General features: G+C 43.3%; 1 protein-coding gene across 1 annotated transcript in view; it reads right to left on the bottom strand.

Annotated features, from left to right (window-relative positions):
- MAMLD1 (mastermind like domain containing 1) overlaps positions 1-18,635 on the bottom strand; it is a 581,158-nt gene that overhangs the window by 254,836 nt on the left and 307,687 nt on the right. Inside the window, exon 8 of the mRNA XM_017500880.2 lies at positions 2,411-2,470. The gene's annotated coding sequence lies outside the window, so the exon portion shown is untranslated. The remainder of the gene's footprint in view (positions 1-2,410; positions 2,471-18,635) is intronic.

Below are 18,635 nucleotides of genomic sequence, written 5' to 3'. Positions count from 1 at the left end.
CATAGATGCAAAAATCTTCAATAAAATACTGGCAAGCTGATTGCAACAGCACATCAAAAAGCTTATCCACCATGATCAAGCAGGCTTCATCCCGGGGATGCAAGGCTGGTTCAACATACACAAGCCTATAAACGTAATTCACCACATAAACAGAACCAAAGACAAAAACCACATGATTATCTCAATTGATGCAGAGAAGGCCTTCAACAAAATTCAAAAGCCCTTTATGCTAAAAACTCTCAATAAACTAGGCATTTATGGAACATATCTCAAAATAATCAAAGCTATTTATGACAAACCCACAGCCAATATCATACTGAATGGGCAAAAACTGGAAGCATTCCCTTTGAAATCTGGCGCTAGACAGGGATGCCCTCTCTTGCCACTCCTATTCAATATAGTATTGGAAGTTCTAGCCAGATCAATCAGGCAAGAAAAAGAAATAAAGGGTATTCAATTAGGAAAGGAGGAAATCAAATTGTCTCTGTTTGCTGATAACATGATTGTATATCTAGAAGACCCCATTGCCTCAGCCCAAAATCTCCTGAAACTGATAAGCAACTTCAGCAAAATCTCAGGATACAAAATCAATGTGCAGAAATCAGAAGCATTCGTATACATCAATAACAGACTCAAAGAGAGCCAAATCAAGAATGAATTTCCATTCAAAATTGCTACAAGGAGAATAAAATACCTAGGAATACAGCTAACAAAGGATGTAAAGGACCTATTCAAGGAGAACTATAAACCACTGCTCAAGGAAATAAGAGAGGACACAAACAGATGGAGAAACATTCCATGCTCATGGTTAGGAAGAATCAATATCATGAAAATGGCCATACTGCCCAAAGTAATTTATAGATTCAATGCTATTCCCATCAAGCTACCAATGACCTTCTTCACAGAATTGGAAAAAAATCACCTTAAGTTTCATATGGAACCAAAAGAGAGCCCGCATAGCCAAGTCAATTCTAAGCAAAAAGAACAAAGCTGGAGGCATCATGCTACCTGACTTCAAACTATACTATAAGGCTACAGTAATCAAAGCAGCATGGTACTGGTACCGAAACAGAGATATAGACCAATGGAATAGAACAGAGGCCTCAGAGGCAATGCCACACATCTACAACAATTGATCTTTGACAAACCTCACAAAAACAAGCAATGGGGAAAGGATTCCCTGTTTAATAAATGGTGTTGGGAAAACTGGCTAGCCATGTGCAGAAAGCAGAAACTGGACCCCTTCTTGACACCTTACAGTAAAATTAACTCCAGATGGATTAAAGACTTAAACATAAGACCTAACACCATAAAAAACCCTAGAAGAAAACCTAGGCAAAACCATTCAGGACATAGGCATGGGGAAGGACTTCATGACTAAAACACCAAAAGCATTGGCAACAAAAGCCCAAATAGACAAATGGGACCTAATTAAACTCCATAGCTTCTGTACAGCAAAAGAAACAATCATTAGAGTGAACCAGCAACCAACAGAATGGGAAAAAATTTTTGCAATCTACCCATCTAACACAGGGCTAATATCTAGAACAGACCCTTTTCAAAAGAAGACATATATGAGGCCAAGAAACATATGAAAAATGCTCATCATCACTGGTCATTAGAGAAATGCAAATTAAAACTACATTGAGTTACCATCTCACGCCAGTTAGAATGGCGATCATTAAAAAATCTGGAGACAATAGATACTGGAGAGGATGTGGAGAAATAGGAAGACTTTTACACTGTTGGTGGGAGTGTAAATTAGTTCAACCATTGTGGAAGACAGTGTGGCGATTCCTCAAGGACCTAGAAACAGAAATTCCATTTGACCCAGCAATCCTATTACTGGTTATATATCCAAAGGATTATAAATCACTCTATTATAAGGACACATGCACACGAATGTTTATTGCAGCACCGTTTACAATAGCAAAGACCTGGAACCAATCCAAATGCCCATTGATGATAGACTGGACAGGGAAAACATGGCACATATACACCATGGAATACTACAGAGCCATAAAAAACAATGAGTTCGTGTTCTTTGCAGGCACATGGATGAACCTGGAAACCATCATTCTCAGCAAACTGACACAAGAATAGAAAATCAAACACCAAATGTTCTCACTCATAGGCAGGTGTTTAACAATGAGAACACATGGACACAGGGAGAGGAGTATCACACACTGGGGTCTGTGGTGGAAAACTAGGGGAGGGACAGCAGGGTGTGGGGAGTTGGGGAGGGATAACATGCGGAGAAATGTCAGATATAGGTGAAGGGGAGGAAGGCAGTAAACCACATTACCATGTATGTACCTATGTAAAAATCCTGCATGTTCTTCACATGTACCCCAAAACCTAAAATGCAATAAAATATATATTAAAGAAAATAAAAGGAATGGCGACTTACCAGAGAGGAATTACTGAAGTCTGAGCTGGAAGGACCCTAGACACCATCTAGCCCAGGCTCCTCTCCAAACAAATAAGAATGCCGAGATCATGCCCTAGACCACGGGTAAGAGAGCCCTTCCTTGGGCATTTCAGCCAAGCCAGACTTCACTGGACAGAGCATAGCTAGAAATGATCAAATTCTGGCCCAGGATGTGCCACTTTTAGGCATATGGAATCTAGCTATCTTGAAACAGAAACCCCCTTTACAAAAGCCAGGCAATCCCTTTTTCTTCATCAGCAAAGCTCCAGAGGCAGGCTGGCGTCAGTGAAAAGCAGGATGAGTGATCCATTTTACAGATGAAGAAACTGAGGATCAGTGAGGGGAGGTGATTGCCCAAGGTCACAAATAGTAAGCAATAGAGAAAGGACTAGAACCTCCTGAATCAGGCACTCTGGTTTTCTACCCACTGTGGTACCACCATCCTTCCAGCCCAGTCAGCTGGAGAAGACCATTTCTCAAGTGCTAATCATGTCAGGCACTGTGTATGTGAGGGGCTTTATATGTGTTGAATCCTCATAATGATATTGGGGAGATGGGTGCTGGGATTAGGCTGATTTTATACGAGAGGAAGTGGCAGCTCAGAGACGATAGGGGACTAGCCCAAGTTACCTTCAAAGTGACAGCCGTGAAGTGGAAAACCAGAATTTCAACCCCAGACTCCAGAACACATATTCTTAAACATGAAATTAGGCAGCCTCTCCAGAGTTCTTTACAGACATGTTTCCTTCGGTTCTGTGTCTTTTTGAGAATGCAGAATTGAGTCCTGTATGTTACGCCTGTCCCCACTCCCATTTTATTATAGAGACTAGGATCAAGGAGGCCTTAGAAAGCAACATTTAGAAGTCAGAAAAGCACAGAGGCCAAAGGGTGCAGATTCCTGGATCTCGCCAAGGTTAATACCAAACAAGCATTTATTTGATAGGTAGTCAGGAGCCCTTATTCATTTTTTCCACTATGCTATTCGTATTTTTAAATATTTAGACATACCTCACATATCACAAAATTTACCTTTGAAAGTACACAAGTTTTAGTATATTAATAAAGTTATACAATCACAATATTCCAGAACATTTCCATTAAGTATATTTTAGGATCATCCATTTTGTCACATGCATCAGTACTTAATTCTTTTTATGGCTGAATAATATTCTATCATATAGAAATATTATTTTGTTTATCTACTTATCTATTGGAATTTTTTTTTTTGCTGGTATACATAACACTGCTGTGAACATTTGCATACACATTTATGTATGGATGTGTTCCCAATTCTTTTGGCTATATACCTAGGAATGAAATTTCTAGGTCATATGATAAACTCCATGTTTAACTTCTTGAGGAACTGTCAGACTGTTTTCCAATGTGACTGCATCATTTTACATTTCCACCAGCAGTATATGAAGGTTTAAAATTCTTCACATTTTCACAACACTTGTTATTTTCCTTTTTAAAAATTATAACCATCTTAGTGGGTGTGAAGTGTTATCTCATTGTGGCTTTGATTTGTGTTTGCATTTCTCAAGTGATTAGTGATATTGACCATTTTTTCATGTGCTCATTGGCCATGAATATATCTTCTTTGGAGAAATCACTATTCAGATATTCTGCCTATTTTTAATTGGGTCATGTGTCTTTTTATTGTTGAGTTATAAGAATTCTTTATTCTGGATACAAGTACCCTTTCAAATATACAATTTGCAAATATTTTCTCCCACTACTGACCCTTGGTTCATAAAGTTCCAGAACATGAGAGCTGGGAGAACCTGCTGGAATAACCTGGTCCAGAGATTCCCAAATTTCAGGCTCCACATGCTCACATCTGTGCTATTATTTAAATAAAACTGTTCTTTAGGCCAGCCCACTACTTTTGCTTAAATTTATTTTAAAACGAAACTTTTCATTATTGTGTAAATGAAGCACCAATGTCACTTGCCACAAAAATGAACATGAACACTAAACCATGATATTAAATCCTAGTGAGAACCCAGTGTCTGTGGGTGGCCAGGGCCTGAACTCTGCTCTTTGGAAAAAAGGAGATGAGCAAAGTTTAGAAAAGTGTTCTAGACAAGTAGCACCAACCTCAGGCAGAGGCCTTGCTGTCACCTGAGGATTGAAAAGCAGTTGACCTGAGACTCCTATTCTTACTATAGGTCTGGATGACTCTTGTCCAACTAGAGACTATTGCTTCTATGCCACCTAAAATCCATCTTCAGCATGCATCCCTGGCTTTGAGAAGCCCTCCTCTCATCTAACTTTAGTGTACCTTCAGGCAAACAACCAAGGTGAATCTGGGACTTGTCCGAAGGCACAGTGTGAGCCAGATCAATTCCAAGGCAAGAAAGAGCACAGATGTACCAGATAGGCCCCTTTCCATGTTGGTATACCAAACATCATGAAAGACAGTCACTGAAGTCCCCTCAACTCAACTCCCACCATCATATGAGTTAATGCAAGACTTCAAGCGAACAAAATGTAAGTGGATAACCTAACATCTTTTATATTAATCAGAAGTATCCAAGACCCTTATTGCAATAGGTGTGGGGAGGTTTGGTGGTTAATTTGTTCTCCAGCCCTCAGCTGTGGGAGGCAGACATTACAGGGCTTGTGGCATACAGAACTGAACAGTACAGACCTTTAGCCTGGTCGGTGAGGACATTGCTGTCCTGAAGCAAAGCAGAGATCATGGGCCTTGGAGATGCTTCCTCCTGGCTGGCAGTCACTCCCCAGTGGATGTGCAAATGGTTGAAGCCAAACACAAAGGGTAGGGGAAGATTCTAACAATGAATTCCACCTGCAGTTCCCTTTTGGCACAGGCAAATCCTCTCATGGAATCAGCCATTTCTCAGATCTTATAGTTGAAGGATTTGCCCATTGCTGTACCTTGGGCATGGGGAAGACCCAGGGACTGCAGAGGCCCTTGCTTCTCCAGCAGGAGCAAGTGTCCTCACCAACAGGGAGTCCTTTCAGTCCTGGAGCTCTTGCGTCCTTATTGCAGGTACAGTTTCTTCTATCTGAACCCAATGGCCTGTTAGATTAAGTTATTTGTATTTTCTGAAGTAAAATAATGTGACAATTGAAACAAATAACTTGATGTTTTTTCTTGCTAGTGCTCCCTTCCATCTCTTGATATCCAATACCCAAATGTCCTTTCAAGAATACCAGCTGCTGTCACGGCAACCAGGTGGAAGTAGGACATAAACTGCTGGCAAAACCAATTTGATCTTAGAAATATTTTTAGTTAAAAGCAGACTCTCCCAAATCTGCTTTGGAAAATAGATGAAAACAAAGCAAAGCAACCATCCAGAGGTGGGTCACCTTCAATAAACAAACAACTCACCAAAATCCGAAATGCTCAGAGCAGTAGTCCTATCCCTCACACAGAGTATGAACCACCTTGTTTCTCTCCTTAGTTTTGAAAGGCTTACCCCTGAGACATTACAAATTAGATTTCAATTTAAATTAAACCACATTCAAAACATACGTGTTTCATCACAGCAAAGCCCCATCAAATGACCTTAGTCCACTTAAACAGAATTTTGACTTCAGCTGTGTGGGTGTCCACCAGAGTTCATTCCCCATAGGCTAAGTGTTAGTGAACCGACTCACAAGTTCATGTGTCTCCTAGCAGGGGACTTGTTTGTCTGTCACAAGACTGTCCAGGCTGTGATAGCAACTACTTGAAAAATAGAAGTGCCTATGTTGAAAATGAGTTGCCAAACAAGACCCTGAGTTGAGAAACCACCATCATTATATGGTGTTGATGACAAGAAGATACCAACAGACTGTGGCCAAAGCCCAGCCTCTGGTCAATGTCAAGGTTAGCTAGTAAATAGAACTAGATGTTGGGAGATTAGCACATTTCTTACAGCCTCATGCTGTAATCTCTAAAGCACCTGGACTACCTGAAAAATACCTGTCCACCTCAGTAACTGTTGCTTCTCTGCCCAAACTTGCCTTTAGCTAGATCTCCCCAGCTAATAAGATTGGGCAGCCAGTGTCCACATCAGTGATAGAGTTGGGCCTTTTGTCACCACAGACCTGATGTGGCCTGGGTCTGTCCCTGGAGAATGCACAAGTATGTGTTTGTGATTTGAAGGATGTTAGAGCCACTCCAGTCTCTGCCAGATAGCAAGGCAAATTAAAGCTGGTGCTTTGCCAAAGATGCCTCATAGATCCTTCAGCCTGAGCCATCCCTTTCCCACTGAAAGGCTGTACTTGCTGGTTTGGTTTGGCAGTGCCATGTAGGCTGTGCTCATCATATGCCATGTTAAATGGCCAGAATAGGTCAGAAGTGAATTCAGCCTCAACCCCAAGAGAACCAGAAGAGCTTATGAATGAGTTGCTCCCAGAGGAAAAAACAACAGAAACAAGAGATACATTAAAGTGAGAACTCAGCTATTACTGCGGCTGGCTATCTTCTGCATTTAAATCAAATTCTTGCAAGGGAGAAGATCTCAGCATTGTTATTGGTTAACAGAAAGGAAAATCATTATCTCAACTACTGTGGAACAAGTTTAGGAGAGACATTTTCAATTTATTTTCAAACTGTTTTCAGTAAATACAAAGCACATTTCCATGTGCTACTTCCGTGGTTTGGGTCCTATTAAATAAGCATAATGATCTAGCAACACTGTAAACTCATTTCACAGAAAGAAGTGATTATTTTTCAAAGGAAGTAGGGTTTGCTGTGCCTGGGTCGGTCCCAGAGAGCTTGTTTCCTGGTTTCCCTGTATCATTAGGAAGATATGGAGGATGACTTCTTCTCCATGGGAAAATAGGCTGGGTATCAGGTGTGCCTTACAGAGGGAGCAACACCACCAATGAGAAACTGCCAGTTGCTTCCCAGAAGGTATACACTGCATTGGGCATCTTATTATTTTTTATTCAAACCAAATCCATCTACCTTGACTCAAGACCACAGGAACGTCAACAAGTTGTTCTGAGCTTTCCATCAAATGCTTTGCATTTCAAATCTAAGGGGACTATATTCAAATGTGCTCTGTATTCATACTTTGGGAAACTCAGTGTGGTAAAAACAGCGGTGCCCTCAATTTTGATTTTCTTGAATATCCATGTTTGATCCAATACCTCCCATCTTCTTGTTGGTTTTTGCTTTTTTCTACACTGTCCACAGACTGAATTCCTGCCCATTGCTCTTGCTCAGAGCCACTCCCACGTCCCCAAGAAGAGACAGGACGGCCCCACCATCTCAGGTATCAGCCTCTTGTTGAACTTCTGCGCTTTCCTCAGAGCCACCTCCCAGGCCTCCTCTTGGGATTTGAGGGCAGTAATGTTGTCTTTCCCTTTTCTGGAGTGGCTGCTTAAACCAACAGCACAGGGACCCTGAAGAGGCAATGAGCCTTCTGTACCTGAGGGAAGGTTTACTCAGGCTAAGGGTGCCCGGACTCTAAGAGCCACTGTTATAATTGTGGTTGAATTGTGGCCTGTCTTCCCCTACAAAAACATATGGTGAAGTCCTAACTCCCAGTATTTCAGAATGTGACTTTATTTGAAGATATAGTCTTTACAGAGGTAATCAAGTTAAACTGAGAGCATTAAGGTGGGCCCTAATCCAGTATGACTGGTATTCCTATAGAAAGAGGAAATTTGGACACAGACACACACAGAGGGAAGATGATATGAAGACAAAACAGTTACATATGGGGACAGCACGGTGTGACAGCTGAGGCAGAGGCTGGAGAGAGGCATCTGCAAACCAGGGCACACCAAGGCTTCCCAGAAGACGGCCATCTACAAGCCAAGGAGAGAGGCCTGAAACACATCCTTCCTTCATAGCCCTCTTCAGAAACTCACCCTGCTGACACCTCAATCTCAGACTTCCAGCCTCCAGAACTATAAAAGACAATACACGTCTGTTGCTTAAGCCACCCATTTTGTGGTACTTTGTTACAGCAGCCCTAGTAAATTAATACAACCTCCTTTCTAGGACAGCCATATGGTGGGTATTAAACATCAAAAGGAATTCTCCAGAATAAATGTCAAAGTGCCTCTCAAATTTATAATAAAGTACAATCCAATTCTCCTTTTATATTCTCTTTTAAAAGGCATCTGAAATCATTCATTGCTTTTTTATCAAAAGAAATAAGAAGAAATGAGAAATGTATAGCCATTGAGACACATGACAAGTTGGACCACAGGCCAAGCCAAGCAAGAATGGAAGCAGGGCCCCTTTGTGGGTGCTGGGCCTGAGATTATGAGGACCTCATGGGTTCAGAGGGGGTTAGGGACAACTAGCACAGGAACCCGCAGAATAGAACAAAAGCTCATGGCAAGGGCTTGGTGCTTAGAACCAGAGACACATAGAGCAAAGCCGGCCTTCTCAGATGGTACTGGGGCTGGCCTGGAGCTTTGTGGTCTAGTGTCCTCCCAGATCCCCACAGAAAACCCTGGGAGAAACCTGGGCCAGTATAAGACTATATGGACTAGAACCAAATAGGCACCTGTGAAAGTAGGACTCGGATTCTTGCTGCTCTCTGCAAAAACAATCTCAAGTTTGGGCTGTCAGAGTATTTATCTGAGCCAGGTCAGGGTTTCTGAGCAGCCATTCAAATGAGACAACAGCCCAGGATGACTTGCTTCCCAAAACAGAAATATGCCCTCTCTGCATGAGGGTAGCAGGAGACTAATCCTGATGGGACCTTAAAAGCTAGACCCCAAACACAGTCACTTCACCTCAAGTAAGCATTATTGTAAGTGATAATGACAACCCAAAACTGAGTAGTGACTGCTGGTTTGCAACATGATTTCACCCGAATTCTGTAGCTTGATCCTCCAGGAGTTTTGAAGGTGGGTACTGTCCATTCACTGGCTTGCCTGAGATCATGTGATACATGGCAGAGTCCAAATTCAGACCCAGCCCTTCTCATGACTCCCAGGACACCAGTGACATCTCTCCCAAATCCCCAGAAAAGTGGAGGATGTTGGATGTTGCCATGAAGTGGCCAAAAAAAAGCTAGAACAAACTAATCAAAACTAAACCAAAAACAAACAAACAAAAAAACCCAACCCTGTATGTGCTTCACAAAGACAGCAGTAGGAAAAATGTTTTGCTTGGAAACCAAAATATTTTTCCAGACTACAAAAAGGAAAAGACCAAGAGTCAGGGGCTCAAATGGGCATCGTGACTACATTTGCAAAAGTGACACAATAGCTTAGGAATTGCTGAACTGTTTCTCCCTTTGGCTTCCCTCAGCAGGCAGGAGTGAGGGGAGGAGCAGCCTGACATTTCCAGTCAACTACCTGAGCAGCAGTGCCACCCCCGACCCAGGCTCAAAGGTGGCACCAAATGATGAAACAACAAGGCCAAGTGGCTGGTGAGGCTATGAGATGATATCAGGCCACTTAAGCAGTTCCCTGATCCTGCCCAATGGGGCTCAGCTTACGGCAGAGGTAGAACAATATCAATGCTCAAAGAAAGCAGAGAGAAATCACAGCCAAGTCCAGACCCTTTTGGATTTGACCTGCAAGAGGTAGAGGAGAACATTAGCCATCCCTTCTGTAAACTGGAGGAGCTGGGCTGAGGTGCTGTGGCAGGGGATGGTGGATTGAAGGATAAGGGCAGCAGCAGCTGCCAGCTCACAAAGCACAGAGATGCAAAGATGAGGCTGGCTGGGGGTGTGAGCACATGTGCCTGTGTACATGCGTGTATGTGCATGCGCAAGAGTAAAAATGCATGGATGTGAGGGTATGTGCATGTGTGAGCATGTGTCTGAATGCATGCATACTTTTGTGTGTGTGAGGATGTGTATGCACCTCTGTGCATGTTTTTGCGTGTGTACTATTGTATACACATATTCGACCAATGGATTTTTCCCTGGAGTTCCCTGGCTCCCCATTTTCAATGCCGTATCCCCCAGGAAGCTAACACTTTCCACCCAAGCTGGCTCAGCACCACTGGACCAAGGGAAATAAGAGAAGGCAGCAGGCATCCCAGAGGAGGGCAGAGAAAGTGGCAGGGGGAGGTGTGCCCCGTGGGCAGCAGAGAAGGTAAGATTTGAGTGCGAGAGAGTGATCCATATCCAATGGACCCAACAGCAGTTGACTTTGAGTCTGCTTTGGAGGGTTATACCAAGAAGGCTGTGTCTGTCTCATGAGTTCAGTCCAGTGTCTTCTAAATGAGTCTCTGCCAAGGGCACCAGAGGGCTAGAAGGGGGAGAGGAGCAAGCCTTGGTCACATATGTGCCTGCACTGTCTTCAGTCTTAGATGCCCCAGCCACATCCCCCATGGAGCAGGCCACCATACACATCTTGAAGAAAGTGCCATCCATGGGCCTTCCAGGGCCCCAGTAGTTGCTGGGTTGTGGGAAAAACCCAGTTATCTTGCTAAGGGACTGTAGTGAAATGACAAAGTGTCCAGCTCAGCATGTACTGAATCAAAAAGATTTGCAGTGACACAAGAAGTTCTGACTGTGTGCACAGGCAGAAGCTGAATTAACAAAAATGTAGTATAAAGTACATGGAAAAAAGATCCCTGAGCCTTAGCGATTATCCATCCAAACAGTCCAGGAAGTGGAGAGGGCAACAACCTCCATAGGTAAACATTATTATTGTATTCTAATTCCACAGGTGAGGGAACAGGGGCACAGAGAAAGGAATTAATTTGGCTCTGATCACAGCTGTAATGACAAATAGAGGGGCAATTCTTAAAAAGCTAAGAAGGACATCCAGCTTTGCTCCTGGCCTGTTGGAATCAGATTGAGTCCCCTCCCTGGAGGGCAAGACGGAGAAAAGTCATGTTCCTAGTGGCCCCTTGGGGTGCTCAGTTGGATGAGCTCTGTAAGTGACCATGGCTAAGGGCAGTGCCTGCAGTGGTTAACATAGAGGAAGTAGGGGGTGTGGCCTGACAGGTGGGTGGGTGGGAACTGGATCAGGGAAGTTGGGCCTTTATCCCATCAACAGTGGGAAGCAATGGAAGGGTTCTAGGCAGGGAAATCACAGTCAGATGTGGGCTCAAGGAACCTTGCTCTCAGAGTGCCTGCCTGGACAGAAGGAAAGCAGTGAGGACGCTGGAGCAGGGGGAGATACAAGAGATCATGAGGGTGCTCTGAGATGATAGTAGTGGGACTGGCAGCAAGGGCTAGTAGGGAGAATCCAGGCTCCAACCTGCACACCCTCAAGAAACCTACCACCCACAAAGCCAGATGCCACTGAGAAGACAGCACTGATCTATTGCTTAATAACTGGCATTTCCAGCTATTTACACACAACAGTCCCCTCCCTGTCACAGAACAGGTGTCAAAAATGCAGCAAACTGCATAGTGCTGAGACAGTCACTTTGACAGTTCTAATTTACTGAGGCTGAGTTATTTGAGAGTATAAGCAAATCTTCCTTGTCAAAGTTGATATTGAAAATGGAGAAAAATGATTGTAGAGTCGAACACACTAATAATTTGAAAGGTATTCTTATTTCCTTTGGAAAATTCTAGCACTACTCACATGCATATGGCATCTCATCCCCCCAAATCTGTCCCCCCAAAAGAACACTCCATTTGGACACCCAGAAATATGGGTGGCTCTAGAGGTGGCATCACTCTAGCTCCCAGCCATGAAGGTCCTGTGCAAATCGGTTCCAAAATCTCCAGCAATGTAATGTGGCAAACCTTGGGGGACTCTGGAGACAAATACCCAAAAGAGAAAATAGATTTCTTAGACAGAATAAAGTGCACTAGTTCTTGACTATGTTTGCCTGTTTTTTACATTTTTATAATCTATTTGGCATTTTAAGTAAAGGAAAAAGCAAAAGAAAATCTCAATGTCCATGTCTGTGTTTGCCACATTTAACACCTAAATAAGCCGGGCTACTCTGTTTATATCACCTTCTCCTTCTTCCAATTCTCACTGGCACTGAAGGACACTGAGTTGCTCTCTTGGTTTTCCCCTCTGCGTTAAAGGCCCATATTTGGTTCTCCTGGTTGGCCCTGGTGCCCAGGCACACGTGGTGGGCCCCTGCTTCCTGCCCCAGGTGGGGCTGGTTTTGGTTTCACCTTGATTCTCTGCCTCCACCTTCCTATCTCACAGCAAAGAGCACACCTGAGCCTTGTTACCCCTCCTGGCCACTCATGGACATCCCAAGGGAAGGGTTGGGGTCCGACTTGGGGTTAAAAGTCAGGAAGGTTCATAAGCCACCATCTGAATTCACTTCCCCACCCAGCCCAGGGCAAGAGGGAGTTCTTAAGATACCTGAGGCCATTTGTCTAAGACAATGTAAGATACTATGCTGTGATGTGAAGCAACATGAGGACAAGAGAGGTAACAGTGCATTTTGGGAAAGTTATTTCACTGCCTTTCAAAAAGTGAAAAGGATTTGACATCATGTCAGGTTTCTGGCCTGACTAGCTCAGTGTCCACACATCAGAGGTGATGTTTGCAAAATTAGAGATGGGCAAGACACACTTTGAATTATCAACAGGTACCACTGAAGTGCAAACCAACCCACATGCAGAGCAACCCCAAGTCAGAAAGTAGGAGAGTCTGATCTCCAAAAACAATACCACATCCATAAATTGATATTTGTCGCTTTACAAGTTTCCTGTTTCCCTTTATTGGTTACAGTCAAGGGTGGCAAAGAAATGCTTTGCCATGTTTAGAGAAATCCCCATTTGCCCATGCTACAGACCTTCTGTGGGGAGACATGAGACAGTGGAAGCGGTCCATAGCTTGCTGAATACCTATGCAAACAGACTCCTTGTTCCACAGCTGGAAGGGGGAAGCCTCATGGAAGTACAATGTGTCAGGCACTTGCTAAGAAATAGCCCCTTGTTCGGTGACTTTGTACTACATGTGAGCTAGTCTGACCTCTGCCTCTCAGCAGCTAGCCTGGGACACCAAGACAGCAGTTCCTGGTACCCTCAATTAGTTATTTTTCAAGTGTGTCCTGTTCCCTGCCTATAAATCAAATGTCAGCTTACATCCTTATCAATTCCAACTTCACATCAGGTATCATTAAAACAAACATCTGTGGTACAAATAAAATGAGTAGCAGAAAAGCCAGGTTGCTTGATAAAAAAGAAGAAAACTTGATTTCAATTAAGGTTTGCACTGAGCAGTGAGGAAGCACAAGAAAGCTGGGACAAGAGAGGAGGAGGGCGGGGAGCCTCCCATGAAGTCTTTGCCCTCAATCCAAAGCCCCTGCTGCTCCTTGTACATGCCCTGTGCACTCATAGGGTTTGGGGCCTGGGTGTTCCTGGAGGGGGAAAAGCATTCATCCCATAGGATATTCTGCTCTCCCGGGATTTCCTTGCCAGGAAGAGTGCCCTGTCCTGGACAAGGCAGTCACTCAGGACACTGCAGCTCACTCTGCCCCCTTTAAGGACCACCTATCCTCATTCTTTACCTGGTGAGGAGAGCCATAAAGTTATTTTGCCTCACTGTGAGGAAGCAACTGGAAAGCCAATTCTGGTGACCAGTGTTGACCTAAGAAGAAATGGATGCTCAGACCTTTCCACCTAGCTTGCTGCACTTTCCTTCCCTTAGGCATCACCAAGATCTTTGCCTCTTTGGTTGGCACTTGCTGGGTCCTTACAGGGGCTTTAGCTGCCCCAGGGAATTGGAAGGAAGTGATCCCATGGGAGTCCATGAATGAGGCACTATTGAGGACTCGGCCAAACATGCATTCAAATTCCAGTCCCCCACCACCACTTTCTAGCCCCATGATCTGGAGTGAAGGGCTTAGCCTCACTTAGTCTTAGTTTCCTCATGTGGATGTTTAATACCCTCTGCCTGGAAGAATGGCTATGAGACTGAAGGAACACATATGAAAGGATCATAAAGCCCTGTGGGATGTGGCTTATTGGTGTCCACACTGTTATGTGCGCCCTCAATGACCCCAAGCCCACGGCTGGGTATGTATGTGTTGCTCCCAGGAACCTCTTCAACCGAATGTGGAAGAAGGGCATGGTGGAGGCAAGAGCTGCCAGGAGCACTGTTCATGGAGTGGGCTGAAGAGGAGGAGGAGGCTGGGAATGGCTTCCTACAACCTTGATATTGTCAGAGGCCCGCTTCTTGATCTTTGAGGTGCATTCCCACATAGGAATGAGGTTGGACAGCCCCAGCTCCTGCCTGCCTTTGCCAAGTGTTGCACTGGGGATCCAGCGGGAAGTAAAACAAACCCTGATTCTTTCTCTGAGGCACTTCCAGGTTAGGAAATCCTGGGCTGTGGCTGCCAGACATCATACTATGATGTGGGGACCTCCCTGCTGCTTTGAAATTCCTTCATGTCAGCGGCTGTGACCTCCCTTCTGTGGGAGCTACAAACCTCACACCCAATAAGAGCATAACACAAGTTTGTGCAAGAGATAAAGCACCCAGTCCTCCTTTCTAGGAGGCAGATGGCTGAAGAAAGTTTGTTTTTAGCCTCTGAACATCTGCTCTTGGCAGTGTCAGACCTGGGCACCAAGATGTGGGCTGGAAGAGGAAAAGCATGTGCGCCTTGTCCATACCCTGGTGGCAGGCTAGTGGGGAGTGTGGAAGCAGACAGAGATCTAAGTACAACAGAGGGCCCACCGGCCACAGCACCAACGGAGTACCAGTAAGGCATTGGTGGGGGGTAGGGGTAGGAGAGCACAGTGTGAGGCCGTTGTAGAGGAGAGATCAAGGCCTTCTGAGTTGTGCAGAATGGGAGGGAGAGGTGAAAGTGGGAGGAGGTCACTGCCATAAGCCCTCATGAAATGCAAGCTGTTTTTCTTGGTTGGTGGACTCAAAGATTTTGAAGCCAGCTTTTCTATTTTCTGCAAGAGTATTTCTACCACAGCTTGACTATCCCTGCTTCCCAGAATGCTTTATATGCTTTGTGGCCACTCTCCCACCGGCAGTTTGGAAATGCAGACCTCAATAATGGGAGCCCTGGTGGAAGCCCCCCATACCTAGTTCACTGCCTTCCCTCTGGCCCTTGCTTATTTAACCCCTGGGGAGGCCCTTGCAACAGCAAGACCTCCCTGGACAAAAGGAAGGCCTCTGGGAGGAGCTGCAAGGGCAGCCCTCACAGCCCTGGGGGACCAATCTGAAGCTGCTCCCCCAAACCACAAGGAAATTTCTTGGGCCCAAAGCTACACCCATAAAAATGACTGAAGCGTTCTTTCCCCCAGAAATCCAACTTCTCAGAGAGAAGGAAAGAAGTGTCCATTCAAAAGCACCTCCCACCCACCCTTCCCCTCTACACAGATGCTGGCTGGCAGGGAGGAGTTGGGCCTCTCATTTGGCTCCCGCCTTGCTCACTGTGTGGTGCTACACACTGGATTAGGAGATTGGGTCAAGGGGCAAATGCCCAGGCCCTTCACACACTCAGCCAAGGGTTCAGCCCAGAAAAAAAAAGCCACATTCCTCCCATTGTCATTTGCACCTCTTTGTCTTGGCGCTGCCGCATCTCCTCTGTGCCTTTGAAGCAGCTAATATGAGTCTCCTTGGTTGTGTTTAGAGCCTGGGGGATCAGTGACAAGGCCAGAGCCGAGGCTATATGCAACAGCATGGGCTTGGGGGTGGGGAAGAGGAATGGACATTAAGTCCCTTTGGAGTATCCAGCCCTACATTTCATGCACCCTGGTATTTAGTTTTTACACTTACTTTGCAAGGCAGTTGTCATTAATGCATTTACCAAATGCAATAACTAAAGTTCACAGAAGTTCAGCAACCCACCCAAAGTCATCACAGAGCTAGCAAGTGGCCAAAAGCTGGATTCTAACCCAGACTCTTTAATTTCAAAGGCTTACATTCTTTCCTCTGCTCTACCCAATATTCCTGGGTGTATAATTCAAACACTCCCCATCAAACTTCCTCTGGCAGTCTGCACCTATTTAACACATTCAATTTTACCCACACTTACTGAGCCTCTATATTCTATAGGCAAGGGCCTGGGGAGCAATATTAGAGTTTTTTCCATGAGAACAAGAATTTTTGCCAATGTTGCCTATTCTCACAACCTATTGTCTAAAACTGTGCTGCCCAGCACAGTGGCTACTAGTCACATGTGGCCATTTAAACTTAAATTAACTAAAATTAAATAAAGTTAAAAATTTGGTTCCTCAGTTGCTCTAGCTACATTTCAAGTGCCCAAGAGCCATTTGTTGTCTACCATGTTGAATAGTGAGATATAGGTCATGTCCATGATCTCAGAAAATTCCATTGAACAGTTCTGCTCCGGAACAATGCCTGGCACTAAAAAGATTGTATGTAGAATGAATAAAAAAACTTGGAAGGATAGAACTTTGACAAATAGTACCTGAAGGAAACAGCATTTCAAGTTGAAGAATCAACAAACCAAAAACTTCATTGATTTCTATTTCTGATAATGGCGGATTAAGTAATTTGGATCATTCCTCTCAAAGAAAACAACTAGAAAAGCTGGATAAAGAGGTAAATGTATGAGCAAATGAATATGAACACAGACTGTATAAAATAATAAGAATGATATCTTGTCAGTGGGGATCTTAAAGTATAGGTAAAATTAAAATACACTAGCACAAAAGCAAGTACGTTGGAAGAGGGGAAGTAGAGTTGAGACATTTAAGGTCTTTTCATTGAAGTCTGGGAAGAAGGTAAAGCTACAAATTAACATTAGATTTTGAGAAATCAAAGATGTAATCTCTAGGGCAGCAGTTCTCAAATGTGGTCTGAGGATCCCTGAGGTCCTTCCTCGAGAATCTTTCAGTGGGTCTGAAAGATAAAAACTATTTTCATAATCACACTGAGATGTTGCCTTTTGCAATCTCCTCTCACAAGTATACAGTGGAGTTTTCCAGAGGCTACATGACATGTGATATCACAACAGATTGAATGAAGGAGCAGATACAAAAATCCAGCTGTTTTCTATGAAGCCAAACATTGAAGAGTTTTGCAAAAATGTAACACAATGTGAATCTCCTCACTACATTTTTTGTTTAGAATAATATAATTATTTTACATAAAAAATTTTACCTGTCTTGACACATAATAGTGTATTAGTCAGAGTTCTCTAAATAAACAAAACCAATAGGATGTGCATGTGTGTATGTATATACATTGTCTTCCCTCTGGGCCTTGTATGTATACAGACACACAGAGAGAGAGAGAGAGAATTTATTACAAGAAATTGGTTTATGCAAATATGGAGGCTGACAAGTCCTAAGATCTGCAGGGTGAGTTACCAAGCTGGAAACTCAAGAAAGCCAGTGGTGCAGTTCAAGCCAGAGTTCAAAGGCCTGAGAACCAGGAGAACCAATGATATAGTTCCAGTTTGAAGTCTGGTAGGCTCAAGATCCAGGAAGAATCAATGCTTCAGTTTCAGTTTAAAAGCAGGAAAAAGCTGATGTCCTAGTTAGAGCTTTCGGGCAGCAGGAGTTCCCTCTTACTAAGCCTTTTTGTTTGATCCAGGCTTTCATCTGATTAGATGAGGCCCACTCACATTGGGAAAGGTAACCTACTTTGCTTAGTCTACTGATTTAAATGTTAATCTCATCCGTAGACACCCCCACAGAAACATACAGAATGTTTGACTAAGTATCTGGGCACCTCGTGGCCCATTCAAGTTGACACATAAAAGTAACCATCACAAATAGATATAGTATTTTTAAATGAATTAATAAATATTTTAAATTGTTTCAGTTTTACTCTTAGATATATGGTCAATAGATATAATGCCCATAAGGATGTAAAGGGGGTCCAGAGATCAAAATATTTGAGAAACTCTTCTCTAGGTTAACCACTAGTGAAAATATATGCATATAAGTATTAGATTGGTGCAAAATGTAATCGTGGTTTTTGCCATTATTTTTTAATGATAAAAAATATGATTACTTTTGCACTAACCTACTACCAACTAACCAGGGTAGGGAAAACAGGAAGAATGGAATAATTCTTAAAAATCAATCTAAAAGAAGGAAAGAAACATGAGAAAAGGGGCTTGTAAGAGTTCTTTTTATATTTTAGATTCAAATCTCTTTTTAGAGATATGATTTGCAAATATATCCTTCCAGTTTATGCTTCTCTTAACAATGTCTTTTGAAGAGTAGAACTTTTAATTTTGATGAAGTTCAATTTATTTATTTTTCATTTTGAAATTTTATTTTTGGTGTTGCATGTAAGAACTCTGCCTAATCCAAGGTCATATTGTTTTTCTCCTCTTTTCTTTTAAAAGTTTCAGAGTTTTAGTTATTTAGGTCTATGATCCATTTTTAGTTAATCTTTGAAATCA

Source organism: Cebus imitator, unplaced genomic scaffold, assembly GCF_001604975.1.
Source record: "Cebus imitator isolate Cc_AM_T3 unplaced genomic scaffold, Cebus_imitator-1.0 Scaffold273, whole genome shotgun sequence".
Taxonomy (NCBI): domain Eukaryota; kingdom Metazoa; phylum Chordata; class Mammalia; order Primates; family Cebidae; genus Cebus; species Cebus imitator.
Note: the sequence above shows the minus strand (reverse complement) of the source record. Positions and strands in the feature narration are given on the sequence as shown.